The following is a 14,578-nucleotide window of genomic DNA, read 5'->3' as shown; positions in this document are numbered from 1 at the left end:
AACAAGGGCGAAACTCTGTCTCAAAAACCAAAAACCAAAAAAACAAACAAAAAATTAAAAGAAAAACACACCAGTCAGGAGCAGTGACTCACGCCTATAATCCTAGCCCTCTGGGAACCCAGGCAGCTGGATCACTTGAGGTCAGGAGTTGGAGACCAGCTTGACCAAGATAGTGAAACCCTGTCTCTACTAAAAATACAAAAATTAGCTGCGTGTGCCAGCAGTCCCAGTTACCCTGGAGACCGAGGAAGGAGAATCACTTGAACCTGGGAGGCAGAGGTTGCGGTGAGCCGAGACTGAGCCCCTGCACTCCAGCCTGGGTGACAGAGCAAGGCTCTGTCTCAAAAAAAAAAAAAAAAAGTTGGGGGGGAGCAGGTAAATGTGTGTTGTTGTGAGCCCTGCAGTTTGCGGTGTTTTGTTACAGTAGGAGGAAGAAAAGACTACGCCCGGGCCTGTGCCCGTTGACCCAGCGCTTGAGTATTTCCGCACTGAAAGGGACTGTGGAGGAGGATTTGCAGAGACTCTAAATCTCCCCTCGGGTACATTTGCAGTGCTTCTGGAGGTTTTGCTCTTGTTGAACGGTGGCTGGCACGTGTGCCGGGCCAGTGCTAAACCCTGTGTGTGGTCAACCCTGGGGCCACAGTGCCTCCGTTCGCCCAGTGCTACAGCTGGGTGAAACAAGCCCAGAGAGGTCAAGAAACTCGCAGGTTACACAGCTGGGCAGTGCCTAGTGGGCTCCGAACCCCAGATCCCCCACACCTTTCCAGAGGAAGGCCCCATGGCGGTGGTCCAGCAGGCTGAAGGGCAACAGCATATAGCTTGACATGGTGTTGGCCTTCATGGCCATGAAGGCGCACCATGAAGGTCGAGTGCGCCACAACGGAGCCCAGCGCCTCCTTGCCCAGCGGATGGCCCAGTAAGGGAGACTTGTGGGGATTGCTCCTGTGTGAGGCCCCTAGGAAATGGGCCTCGCCATAGGGTGAGCTTGAGTCAGGACACAGATCCCCGGTGTTTGGAAAACTCTGCCCCTACCGTGAAAGCTCTCTTTCCCTCCCCCATGAAGAGGCTCCCTTATCTCTCACTCTACATACTGCTCTAGCCTTCCCGCCCGGCCGCAGCCACCCGCCGCCCGGCTTCCCGCCTCCCAGTTTCCCGCTGCCTGGCTTCCCTGTCCAGCGGTTTAAACTGACCAACCGTTGCCCGCCACCTCAGCTCCCCCGGCCTTCCCACTCCCTCAGCCCTTCAGCCCCCCTATAAAAGAGCTCTGCTCCTCTGAGCAGCGCGGCCATTCTCCTCTTCCTCCCGGCTGGTCCGCCCGGAGGCTCTTTCCTCTCAATAAAGCCTGAACTTAAGGAATTTCCTCTAGCCTGCGGTCCGGTTTTTTCCGAACGAGCTCAGTCTTCCCGCAGAGGGTAGGTCGGACAAATGGTGCCGGAAACCCGGGACGGGAGCTGGGGCCGTTGGCCCGGCCATGGCCCCCCTCCCCGACCTACCCAACACTGGCCCTGCCACCTCCATGTTCCGATTAAGGTAAGCCAAGTTTTTCTTGCTTTGCCTTCCCCCGCTTCCTGTCTCCTCTTCCTACGGCATGGTGCAGTTGCTCCCTCTCCGGCATTCGGCACGGACTCCTTGCCTAGTCTCGGCCGAGCCAAGGTAGTCTTCCATTCCCGCTCCAGGAGCCTTCCGAGGGACAGCCACCAGACGGGGGACGCCCCTCTGACCGCTTCCCTTTCCGTACTTAATTGTACTCCGGGGAATTTGCAACGAACGGGGACGCCTTTTCGTTGCATCTGCCCATCCGCGCCGGAGAGTCTGTAGCTGCGCCTGCCATGGGAAATTCGGAGTCCAAAATACCTCTGAGCACCCCCCTCGGGTGCTTGCTGCGAAATTTTACCAAATTGGGATATTCCCAAACCCTCAGAAAGAAAAAGCTTATTTTCCTGTCCCACGTGGCTTGGCCCCAATACAAACTCAGTAACCAGTCACATTGGCCCCCGACTGGCACTTTTGATTTCAACACCCTCCGAGATCTCGACGATTTTTGTCGCCGCGCGGGCAAGGACAATGAAATTCCTTACGTCCAGGCTTTTTGGGACCTCCGTACCCACCCTGACCTATGTTCTTCCTGCTCCACCTACCAAATCCTCTTATCTCGAATCCCCCGTAAATCTTCCTCCACTACCTCTCCCCCTCCCTACTCCTCACCGGAGGATCTGCCTGAACATCTGTCCTCTCCTGCCAATCTCAGCAACCACTCGCCATCAACGGCACACCCTTCCCCCACTCCCTCTGCACCTCCTACCTCAGAGGCCCTGCCTCGCTCTCCCTCTACTCCCTGCGAGCCCCCTCCCTCAGAGGCTGCACTTCCTCTTGCCTCTCCGGTGGCGGCCCACACCCGCTCCCACCAGCCAGCTATCCTGGCCCCGCTCCGAGAAGTAGCAGGCGCAGAAGGTTTAATCAGGGTCCATGTTCCTTTCTCACTCCAAGACCTGTCCCAAATTGAGAAACGTTTAGGATCCTTCTCTGCCAACCCGTCCACCTATATTAAAGAATTCCAATACCTCACTCAAACATAAGAAGCCCTAGTCCGGTACACTCGACTAGACCCAGCCTCCCAAAATGGGGCCACTGTATTAGCCTCCCATTTTATCTCCTAATCAGCACCCGACATAAGAAAGAAACTAAAGAAAGCAGAAGAGGGGCCAGAGACTCCCATCCAAGACCTGGTAAAAATGGCCTTTAAAGTATTCAATGCCAGGGAAGATGCGGCTGAGGCTGCCCGCCAAACTCGCATGAAGCAGAAGGCTGCCCTCCAGACCCAAGCCCTAGTGGCGGCTCTAAGGCCGGCAGGGAACCAGAAGCCCAAGGCCGAAACCCATGCCCCTCCAGGGGCATGTTTCAAATGTGGAAAGGAAGGACACTGGTCCCGAGCCTGTCCACAACCACGGCCAGCAACTAAGCCTTGCCCTATCTGCCACCTCGCGGGACACTGGAAGTCAGACTGCCCCAGCTTCCCCAGGGTGCCAGTTCCTCAAAACAGACACACTGGCGTTACACAGCCGGCAGTCACCCTCAGTATGGAGGAGCCTGCTTGCCAGGAGCCGACCTTTGAGGGAGCTCCGTTCCCCAGTCTACTAGGGCTGCTAGACGACTAGCGGGGCCCTGGCTTTCTGACTCCGGTTACCCTCGCCGAGCCAAGGGCCACACTTCAGGTAGCAGGTAAAAGTGTCTCCTTCTTGCTAGACACGGGGCTACCTACTCCGCACTTCCTTCCCATTCTGGCCGTCTCACCCCTTCCCAGGTCTTGGTCATGGGAATCGACGGGACCCTGAGTATCCCCTACCAAACCCCACCACTCATGTGCTCATATAACTCCACTCCATTTACCCACCCTTTTTTAGTAATCCCCACCTGCCCAGTACCCCTCCTAGGACGAGACATCCTTTCAAAGCTGAAGGCCGTCATAACCTTCCCCACCGCCAACCCACACAGCCTCTTTCTCCTAGCCCTCACCTCAAATACCGAACCCCAAAAAGCCCTATCCGAACTCCTCCCCAGAGTCCATCCTCAGGTCTGGGACACTAACAACCCGTCTGTAGCTACCCACCACCAGCCAGTTCAGGTCCGCCTTAAAGACTCCTCGCCTCGTTTTCTCTCCCACCCTCAATTTCCCATCTCTAAAGCCCACCGTATGGGTATCAGACCCATCATAGAGAAACTAAAGGGTCAAGGCCTCCTAATCCGCATTAACTCCCCATGTAATACCCCCATCCTCCCAGTACGAAAACGCTCAGGACAATATAGGCTGGTCCAGGACTTGCGCTTAGTCAATGAAGCTGTAATTCCCATACATCCAGTTGTCCCCAACCCATACACCATTCTGTCTCTCACATTCCCCCAGGGACCACCTGCTTCTCAGTCTTAGACCTAAAGGATGCCTTCTTCACTATACCTCTACACCCTAACTCCTACTTTATCTTTGCCTTCACTTGGGATGATCCCATTACGAACATGTCCCAACAACTGGCTTGAGCAGTCCTTCCACAGGGCTTTGGAGATAGCCCCCACCTGTTCGGCCAGGAACTCACCACCGACCTGCTCCACTGCAACCTCAAGCCCTCTCACCTCCTCCAGCTGGATCGAAGCTTACCCCACAGCCTCTGAGTCTGCTGGGACAGTAGCCACTCATCTCATTCAAGACATCATCCCACGCTTTGGACTCCCGGCCACCAGTCAGACAACAGCCCAGCCTTTATCTCCAAAGTCACTAATGCTGTTTCTACCTCTCTAGGAATTCAGTAGAAGCTACATGCCGCCTACCATCCCCAGTCCTCTGGTAAGGTAGAACGGGCCAATAGCCTAATAAAGGAGCATCTGACCAAGCTCATGCTTGAGCTCCGCCAATCCTGGGTAACCTTGCTTCCTATCGCCCTCACCAGGTTAAGAGCAAGCCCCCGAGGCCCATCACAGCTTAGCCCGTTTGAGCTGCTGTATGGTTGCCCCTTCCTACTTTCAACTCCCGGAGATTTAATTCTTATTAAATCCCTCTCCCCAAAGTCCCTCGCCCCCAAGTAGGAAGGACCATACACAGCCCTCCTTACCACTCCATCAGCTATAAGAATTGCTGAAGTCCCATCTTGGGTTTACTTGTCTCGGGTAAAAAAGCCCCCTCATGGACCCTCCCTATGCTAGAAGGCTGTTCCTACTGGCCCTTTATCTGTCAAACTTACCAGGGCCTAGCAGCCACACCCCCTACAGATGGAGATTCTTCCTAACTGAAAACTATACAAAAACCACCTTCATCTGTAACACCCCCCCATACAGCCACAACCATCTTCTTGCAACTTCCGACTGCCCTGCAGCCGGATGCCGAAGCGCCAAATGCTACAAGCACCGCTCCACCACACTCGGTGGGCTGCTTTTCTGCCCCAGCAGTAGGCATCTCCCTAGTAACCTCGGCAGTTGCAGCTGGACTGGGAGGAGGAGCACTAACCCACTCTCACCAAGCTATAGCCCGGCTAACCTCACAATTCCAAACTGCTGTTGATGACTCTGCTGAGTCATTAGCATCACTCCAACGACAGATTACCTCAGTTGCCCAAGTTGCCTTACAGAACCGAAGAGCCCTGGACTTGCTCACTGCCGAATGAGGAGGAACCTGCATCTTCCTACAGGAAGAGTGCTGTTACTACATCAATGAATCCGGCCTAGTAGAAACCCGAATCGAGAGCCTCCAGAGACTCAAAACTAACCTGCAGAATCAGAAGTTCTCGGCTGAAGCCACAGCGTGGTGGTCTTCCTCTATGTATACCCTCTTGTCCCTGTTGCTTGGGCCCCTAGTAGCCTTTTGCCTAATCTTACTTATTGCTCCTTGCTTTCTACAGTTCCTACAGTGGTGCTTTCAAGAACTGACTCGAGTCACCATCCACCAGATGCTGATCCAACCCTACCCTGAACGAGTGCAAGAAGCAGACCTCTACCCGAACATCCAGGCTCCTTAGGAAAAGAGACCTCTTCAGAACCCCCCGTCGACCCTTGTCAGCAGGAAGTAGCCAGAGAGACAACCGACGCCCCTGACCCCCTCTTTTCTTCTTTTCTTTTAAGGAGTCGGGAATGTTTGGAAAACTCTGCCCCTACCGTGAAAGCTCTCTTTCCCTCCCCCATGAAGAGGCTCCCTTATCTCTCACTCTACATACCGCTCTAGCCTTCCCGCCCGGCCGCAGCCACCCACCGCCCGGCTTCCCGCCTCCCAGTTTCCCGCTGCCTGGCTTCCCTGCCCAGCGGTTTAAACTGACCAACCGTTGCCCGCCACCTCAGCTCCCCCGGCCTTCCCACTCCCTCAGCCCTTCAGCCCCCCTATAAAAGAGCTCTGCTCCTCTGAGCAGCGCGGCCATTCTCCTCTTCCTCCCGGCTGGTCCACCCGGAGGCTCTTTCCTCTCAATAAAGCCTGAACTTAAGGAATTTCCTCTAGCCTGCGGTCCGGTTTTTTCCGAACGAGCTCAGTCTTCCCGCAGAGGGTAGGTCGGACACCCGGTTAGTGGAGTCGAGCTGAGGGAAAGCAGGAACCAAGAGAGGGACTGTTATTCTAAATAATTAACAGACATTACTTTATGGATATGAAGACTTGGGAGGCATTGTGTCTACTTTCGGCTTGTTATGGTTTATTGCTTGATTGTGTTCATTTTGAACCTGTGTTACTTACTTACCGTAACTTACAGGGCGTAACTGTAACTTACCGTAACTTACAGGGCGTGACTGTAATCTACTTACCTTGACCTATTGGGCGTAACCTACTTACTGGGCGTAGCCTTACTGCGCTTAACTTACTTACTGGGTGTAACTTGCTTACTGTAACTTAAGTACGTTAATCTGGCATAAACAACTTTAACTTCAGAAAAGTATATAATGAAACACATTGCAAAAATAAAATTGCTGCGTGAGCATAGCGCATGTAGCCCTCCAGACCTCACATTTTCTATCTCCTTTTTTTCCGGCGCGCGCTCTCTTCCAGGTTTGGGACCCTCTTGCTGGCGAGATTCCCGGGCTCGCGTTCAGTTCACAACAGAACTAAGTCTTTGAAATCTAGTGTGTATTTCATACTTACAGTGCATCTCTGCGTGGACGTGTGGCTAGCGCATTAGACAGGGCTGGTCCACAGCCTGGGCATGGTACTTGGCACCAGCCTTGGGAAAGTGACCAAGCACCTGGCCTCTGGAGCCAGGCTCGTGGGATGTGCATTTCCACCTCTTCCATCTCCCACCTGTCGATTTGGGAAGCAAAACCTTATGCCTCCATGTCAAGGAAAAATGTTTGCCACTATGTAGGGTGTTTTTGAGGACTGACAGAATGTACCACTGAGGGCCCCTGGCCCTCCCACACACATAGCAGATCTTCATGGAATCCAGGTACCCTCTGGGCTGAGCCATAAAGACAAGGAAGGCCTGGAAGGCCCGTGACCATGCTGGCTGTGATGCCTCCTAGCTGACCTCCCCCTCCCCTTCTCTCTCCCCCCAACCGCCCCCACTGGGCAAGAGACCCCTCACCTGTCCAACCTCTTGTGTTGCAGCTTGCCCTGTGCCACTTTTTCTTCAACATCTCCGGTATCTTACTGTGGTACCCGATCCCGTTCACTCGCCTGCCCATCCGCATGGCCAAGGGGCTGGGCAACATCTCTGCCAAGTATCGCTGGTTCACAGTCTTCTACCTGATCGTCTTCTTCTTCCTGATCCCGCTGACGGTGTTCGGCCTCTCGCTGGCCGGCTGGCCGGTGCTCGTGGGCGTCGGTGTGCCCGTCCTCTTGATCGTTATCCTGGTACTGTGCCTCCGCCTGCTGCAGTCCCGCTGCCCACGCATCCTGCCCAAGATACTCCAGAACTGGAACTGCCTGCCGCTGTGGATGCGCTCGCTGAAGCCCTGGGACGCCGTGGTCTCCAAGCTGGCCGGCTGCTTCCAGCTGCGCTGTTGCTGCTGCTGCAGCCTGTGCTGCCTACTTTGTGGCTGCAAGTGCTGCCGCTGCAGTAGGTGCTGCAAGGACTTGGAGGAGGGGCAGGAGGCGCGGGGGAGGGGGCCGTCAAGGCCCCTGAGACCTTTGACAACATAACCATTAGCAGAGAGGCTCAGGGTGAGGTCCCTGCCCGAATGCACGGCCTTGTAGGGGGCCGCCTGGGTCGCCAGAGGTTGTGGGGAGGGATCTTGGGTCCTGCGTGCTCTCCTCTCTCCCACTGCTGCCCCCCCCTTTTTTTTTTTGAAACGGAGTTTTGCTCTTGTTACCCAGGCTGGAGTGCAATGGCGCAATCTCGGCTCACCGCAACCTCCGCCTCCTGGGTTCAGGCAATTCTCCTGCCTCAGCCTCTCGAGTAGCTGGGATTACAGGCACGCGCCACCATGCCCAGCTAATTTTTTGTATCTTTAGTAGAGACGGGGTCTCACCATATTGACCAGGATGGTCTTGATCTCTTGACCTCGTGATCCACCCGCCTCGGCCTCCCAAAGTGCTGGGACTACAGGCTTCAGCCACCGCGTCCGGCCTGCTGCCCCCTTTCATCACTTCAAGGAGATTTGTTTCAAATTAGTGGATGAAATTGATACACTCCCACCTAACTTGATTCCCTGTGGCTTGGATAGGCCTGCAGGGCAGTTTGATTCCAGCCCCTGGAGACTCAGTAGTCTGTTACTCCAGGAAGACACAGGACAATACCTAAAGAGAATTAGAGAATGAACGTGGCTGGAAAGATCGCTAATCCTACACATAGCTGGGTTGGTCAGTAGAACCTATTTTCAGACTCGAAAACCATCTTCAGAGAGAAAAGACCCAGGGAAGGAATGTATGGGAGGCTTCCCCAGATGGGGAAGTCTATTCTCTATGACTATCAAGCTCAGGCCTCTCTTTTTTTTTTAAACCAAAGTCTGGCAACCAAGAGCAGCAGCCCCATGGCCTCCTTGATGGTGATCAGCCCCCGGGAGCATCTGCTCTGCTAATTGTTATGTTGTCAAAGGGTCAGGGGACACAGCATCATTATTTGGAAACCGAAGGTCACAAGTGTGGGTCCGTCCCACTTCCTAGTGCTCCCACATTTCCCATCAGGGTTTCCTCACCTGGACAGGTGTGCTCATCCAAGCAGTTCACCCGCAGTGTCCTTGTCCTCACGCTTCAAGGATGGGAGCCACACCTGAACTACAGAGAGTTCAGGCTGGATATTCACGCCCACCTGCTGCTCTTGTCTTAGGAGACAGAGAGAGTGGGGCAGATGGAGGAGAAGAGAGTGGGGAATGAGTAGCTTGGCATTCAGGGGATAGGTGTATCTGCCAAAAGGGCCCCAGGTTCTGAATTTAGAGAACTTAGAAGCCAAATTAAAACCCATTGTGGCCAAGGCCTAATGCTCCTCTCTTGGTCAGACAACAAAAACCCTCCCTGTTAGATCTTTTGAAATAAAACATGCAAATTCTCCAGCCTGCATGCTGCCACCTTGAATCCCAGGGAGTATCTGCGTCTGGAATAGCTCCTCACCCCTCTCAGCCTCCTCACTTTCTGTGCAAGATGACTTCCTAGGTTAACTTCCTTCTTTCCATCCCCCACCAACTGGAATCTCTTTCCAAACATTTTTCCATTTTCCCATAGATGGGCTTTGATTAGCTGCCATCTCCATGCCTGCAAAGCTCCAGACTTTTCTCAGGGTGGGGAAATCTGCACCCAGTTGGACTGCCCGGTGAAGTGAGATCATTGAATACAGTCGAGTGCACGTGTGTCTGGATCAAAGGTATGCGCTCCTTCTCATTCTAGATGCCTTCTCTGCCTTCCACAGCCTCCTGCCATTACATCACTGCCCCCCCACCCACCCACCCCCAACCATCCCAATTCTTCCTGGCCAATGAGCTCCAGCCTTATCTAGGAAAGGGGGAGTAGATGTAGCCATGTGGCAAGATCAGGTCCTCCCCTATCCCAGCTTCTCCACTGTCCCAGCAGGTCAGGATATCAGACAGTCCTCCCCTGACCTTCACCCTTGTAGATAGCAATTCCCAAACAGAGTCAAATTCTCTATATTTATAGTCACAGCCCTGTGCAGCATTTTTTATAAGTTATATAGTAAACGATCTGGATGATTTTGTGCTTCTAGTGCTCTCAGTTGGAAATCAGGCAGCGTTTGTCTATGAAATAGGAAGAAAGAAACCACTTTGTATATTTTGTAACATCACCTCTGTGGCCATGACTGCCCACACACTCTGTACATACATAAGTTAAACCCGGGCAGGGGCTGTGGCCATCTTTGTACTCCAGTGATTTTTAAAAATTGGATCTTTGTACTTGCATCGATTGTATAATTTTGAGACCAGGTCTTGTTATATTGTTCAGGCTGGTGTCAAACTCCTGGGCTCAAGCAATCTGCCCTCCTCAGCCTCCCAAAGTGCTGAGATTAGAGGCATGAGACACCACACCAGGCCTGTTGCGGTTTTTTTTTTTTTTATTTAACTGGTTGTGGGAAGGGAGAAGTAAAATCATCAAACCCAAAAGGCGTGTGTTCTTTTAATTACAGGGATATAGGGACCTCTTTGGATCTGTTTTATGCAAATGTGAGTTCTCTTTCCTCACCAGACATCACTACCCACCACTTAGCATCCCACCCTGCAGCTGCATCATTGTGGGGCCTCTTGTTCAAAAACCTGGGAAGAAGTGTCATTATGGACACTAAAAAGACAAAACTTCACTTTCTGTTATAGTCTCCCTTGAGTCGCCATGGAAATTTTTCTATTAAACACCATTCCAAGTAAAAAGTTGAGATTTAACTTCTTAGCATGAATTTCACAGCTCATCTTTACATTGTGCAATGCTGATTTCAGATGCAAACATAAGGCCTATTAATTCGTCTGTGGAATCATTGACATGACGCAGCTCTTATTTGTAGCTCACACATGTATTTTATTCCTGTGAGAACAGGGAGAGCATTGCACAAAACTAGCTCAATTATTTTGATGTCACTTTTTTTTTTTGACAGAGTGAGATATTGTCTCATTCTGTCACCCAGGCTACAGGGCAGTGGTGCAATCTCTGCTCACTGTAACCTCTGCCTCCCAGGTTCAAGGGATTCTCCTGCCTCAGCCTCCTGAGTAGCTGTGATTACAGATGCACACTGCCACACCCAGCTAATATTTGTATTTTAATAGAGACGGGCTTTCACCATGTTGGCCAGGCTGGGCTCGAACTCCTGACTTCAGGCGATACACCTGCCTCAGCTTCCCAAAGTGCTGGGATTACAGGTGTGAGCCACCATGCCCGGCCTGATTTCACATTTTGTGCACATTCTGCCAATGCTCTCTGCCTTCCTGATGGGTAAGGAAGAACTGAAAGGAAAAAGCAGTGGGCCACCCTTTCCATATTAGCATTTTTCAGCCTAAGTAATTGGCTACTAAAGGGAAGTGATGTGAGTGAGAAAAACACGATAGGGTTTCTTAGCTGTTCCTTGCTTGTTTGCTTGGAGTGCCATTACCTTTTTGCTGCATTCAAAGAAAGTTCTGCTTTGAATAAAAGGTACAGTCTTTCATTGCTGTGCGTTCTGTCAACCACCTGTGCTAGTCAAAATAATAACATGTTGTCCAGGTGTGGTGGCTCACACCTGTAATCCCAGCACTTTGGGAGGGAGGCTGCGGCAGATCACTTGAGCTGGGAAGTTTGAGACCAATCTGGCCAGCATGGTGAAACCCCGACTCTACTAAAAATACAAACTAGCTGAGTGTGGTGGCAGGTGCCTGTAATTCCAGCTACTCAGGAGGCTGAGGCAGGAGAAACACTTGAACCCAAAAGGCGGAGGTTGCAGTGGGCACTGCACTCCAGCCTGGGCAAAAAGAGTGAAACTCTGTCTCAAAAATAAATAATGTGTTAAGGAAGAGTTGACTTTAAGAAAGGTTTGCACCAGGTACGGTGGCTCATGCCTGTAATCCCAGCACTTTGGGAGGCTGAGGTGGGCAGATCACAAGCTCAGGAGATTGAGACCATCCTGGTCAATGCGGTGAAACCCCATCTCTACTAAAAATACAAAAAAAAAAAAAAAAAAAGAAATTAGTTAGGCCTGGTGGTGCACACCTGTAGTCCCAGCTACTCAGGAGGCTGAAGCAGGAGAATCGCTTGAACAGGGGAGGCGGAGGTTGCAGTGAGCTGAGATTGCGCCACTGCACTCCAGCCTAGGCAACAGAGCGAGACTCCGTCTCAAAAATATAAAAATAAAATAACAACAAAACGTGTGCAGGACTAAGCTGGTCGCGCCCCTTTGTAGGCCAGCTGTGCTGAGAGCTGAATCTGTCTTACGGAGCACAGTGAATTTGGACTTGGAATCACTCAGAGTGCTGGGTTCCACTCGTGGCTCTGTCATTTACTGTCTCAGTAGCAACTTCCTCATCTGGAATATGGGACAGTAACACTTGGCTTTCCTGTGACAATGAAAATGAAGTAATATATGTAAATATTTAGCCAGGGTGGGTTTACTGTAAGTTCTTGCCATGTGGTTCTTGCCTCAAAATATAGGGGATGAACATGCATGGCAGATGTACCAGATACACTTCCCATGCTTGCTTGCATTTTTCTTCCTCTGAGTATTTCCACATGACATGCCAAGTCAAGAAGACTGCTATTAACCCAAGAACCTGGGGCCTGGCCTGGCCTGGGGTTATTAGGAGGAGCGAATGAACATCGTGGGGTCTGGGAGCAGTCCTGGACTGGGCTCTGCAGACATGGGGCAGGAGGCAAGGACCACTCAGCATTTCTGGAACAAATCAGTGCTCTGTGAACTCACTTTCTAGTCCCAACCAATGGCAGTGGTGTTATTTTAAAAGGGTTTTCTGGGCCAGGCGCTGTGGCTCATGCCTGTAATCTCACACTTTGAGAGGCTGAGGTGGGTGGATCACGAGGTCAGAAGTATAAGACCAGCCTAGCCAAGATGGTGAAACCCTGTCTCTACTAAAAATACAAAAATTAGCCAGGCAGGTGGCGGGTGCCTGTAATCCCAGCTACTCAGGAGGGTGAGGCAGGAGAATTGCTTGAACCCACGATGCGGGGGAGGTTGCAGTGAGCTGAGACTGCGCCATTGCACTCCAGCCTGGGTGACAGAGCAAGACTCAGACTCAAAACAAAAACAAAAACAAACCCCTTATTTCACTGTATTTTATTCATTGGTCAATCATGAGGTTATAATACATTTTCACACACACAGACTTAATGCATAGACTCAAAAATTTTCTTTGTATTCTCTCTTGGGTAGGAAAGAAAGAGAGAGATGCCAGGCACACTGGCTCACACCTGTAATGCCAGCACTCTGGGAGGCAGAGGTGGGTGGATCATGAGGTCAGGAGTTCGAGCCCCGCCTGGCCAACACGGTGAAACCCCGTCTCTACTACAAATACACTGCACTTCACGCTGGATCTCAGCTCACTGCAAACTCTACCTCCCAGGTTCAAGCAATTCTCGTGCCTCAGCCTCCCGAGTAGCTGGGATTACAGGCGCATGCCACCATGCCTGGCTAATTTTTTTTTTTTTTTTTGTATTTTTAGTAGAGACGGGGTTTCACCATGTTGTCCAGGCTGATCTTGAGCTCCTGACCTCAAGTAATCCACCCGCCTCAGCCTCCCAAAGTGCTGGGATTATAGGCAAGAGCCATCACCCCTGGCTGCCTTACAGAATTTAGAATCAACTGAAAAAATAAGACACAAAAGACAGAGTGATGGAGATGAAATTTATTTTATTTTTAAGGAAGCTGATTGTAAGAGGCAGCATTTAGAATTGCCAGGAGGTGGGGACGGGGAGCTTACTAACACTTTACCTTCCTTGGCATAAGGAAGGTATTGCTCCCCTGTCTTCTAGAATCTTGTGGATAAGAGACCGGGAGCAGAGACAGGCCCAGCAGCCAGCCAGCACTGTCACCAGACACGTGAATGAAGCTACCTTAGAGCATCCAGCCAGCATCCTGCCTGACTGGTGGGACCAGCAGAACAGCCCAAAAAACCCCATCCCTGATTGCTGACAATGGGGTACACAAATAAAATGGTGATTAAAAATAAAGGCATTACAATTTTGAGGTTGTTTGTTACACAGCACAAGATAACTGATACAGAATTCAACACTCTGAAGTGTAGACTGTGGTTTCGGTCTGACGTATTTCCTGCAGCTCATCACCTAGCCCTTGTCCTTCTTACTGTGGCTCCTTTGGTTAATTCCTTCAAAGAATAAACCTCCTGTCTCTTGCCTGGAGTGGTAAAACAAGTTCACCAGAGGGTATTATTTAATCATTAATTTCAGGCCAGGTACAATTACTCAAGCTTGTAATCCCAATGCTTTGGGAGGCTGGGGAGAGAAAATCAATTGAGTTCGGGAGTTCAAAACCAGCCTGGCCAACAAAGTGAGACCTTGTCACTACAAAAATTATTTTAGGTCTGATGTGGTGGGTCACACCTGCAATTCCAGTCCTTTGGGAAGGCCGAGGTGGAATTATCACCTGAGGTCAGGCGTTCCAGACCAGCCTGGCCAACATGGCAAAATCCCATCTCTATTAAAAATACAAAACTTATCTGGGCATGGTGGGGGGCACCTGTAATGCCTCAGGAGCTACTCAGGAGGCTACTCAGGAGGCTGAGGCATAAGAATTGCTTGAACCTGGGAGGCACAGGTTGCAGTGAACTGAGAATCACACCGCTGGGCGACAGAATGAAACTGTGTCTCAAAATAATAATAATAATTTTTTAAATTAGCAGGTATGGTGGCATGAGCCTGAGGTCCCAGCTAATTGGACGGCTGAGGCAGGAGGATCCCTGCCGCCCAGGAGCTGGAGGCTGCAGTGAGCTCTGATTGTGCCACTGCATAGCAGCCTGGGCAACAGACCAAGACTCTGTCTTTAAAAAATATATATATATATGTATTTTTTGAGATGGAGTTTCACTCTTGTTACCCAGGCTGGAGTGCAATGGCACAATCTCAGCCCACTGCAACCTCCGCCTCCCAGGTTCAAGTGATTCTCCTACCTCAGCCTTCCCTGTAGCTGGGATTACAGGCACACACCACCACGCCGGCTATTTTTTTGTATTTTTAGTACAAATGGGG

The 14,578-nt window shown here is 51.4% G+C and overlaps 1 long non-coding RNA gene across 1 annotated transcript; it reads left to right on the top strand.

Moving 5' to 3' along the window:
- The first annotated feature begins 1,281 nt into the window (after positions 1 to 1,281).
- Positions 1,282 to 5,968, top strand: LOC128931803 (uncharacterized). The gene is made up of 2 exons (XR_008480775.2): positions 1,282 to 1,530; positions 5,385 to 5,968. It is a non-coding gene; the product is annotated as an uncharacterized LOC128931803 (long non-coding RNA).
- Positions 5,969 to 14,578: the final 8,610 nt, after the last annotated feature.

This window comes from Callithrix jacchus, chromosome 1 (assembly GCF_049354715.1).
Source record: "Callithrix jacchus isolate 240 chromosome 1, calJac240_pri, whole genome shotgun sequence".
Classification (NCBI taxonomy): Eukaryota; Metazoa; Chordata; class Mammalia; order Primates; family Cebidae; genus Callithrix; species Callithrix jacchus.
The sequence above is the reverse complement of the archived record's forward strand: the minus strand, read 5'-3'. Positions and strand labels throughout refer to the sequence as shown.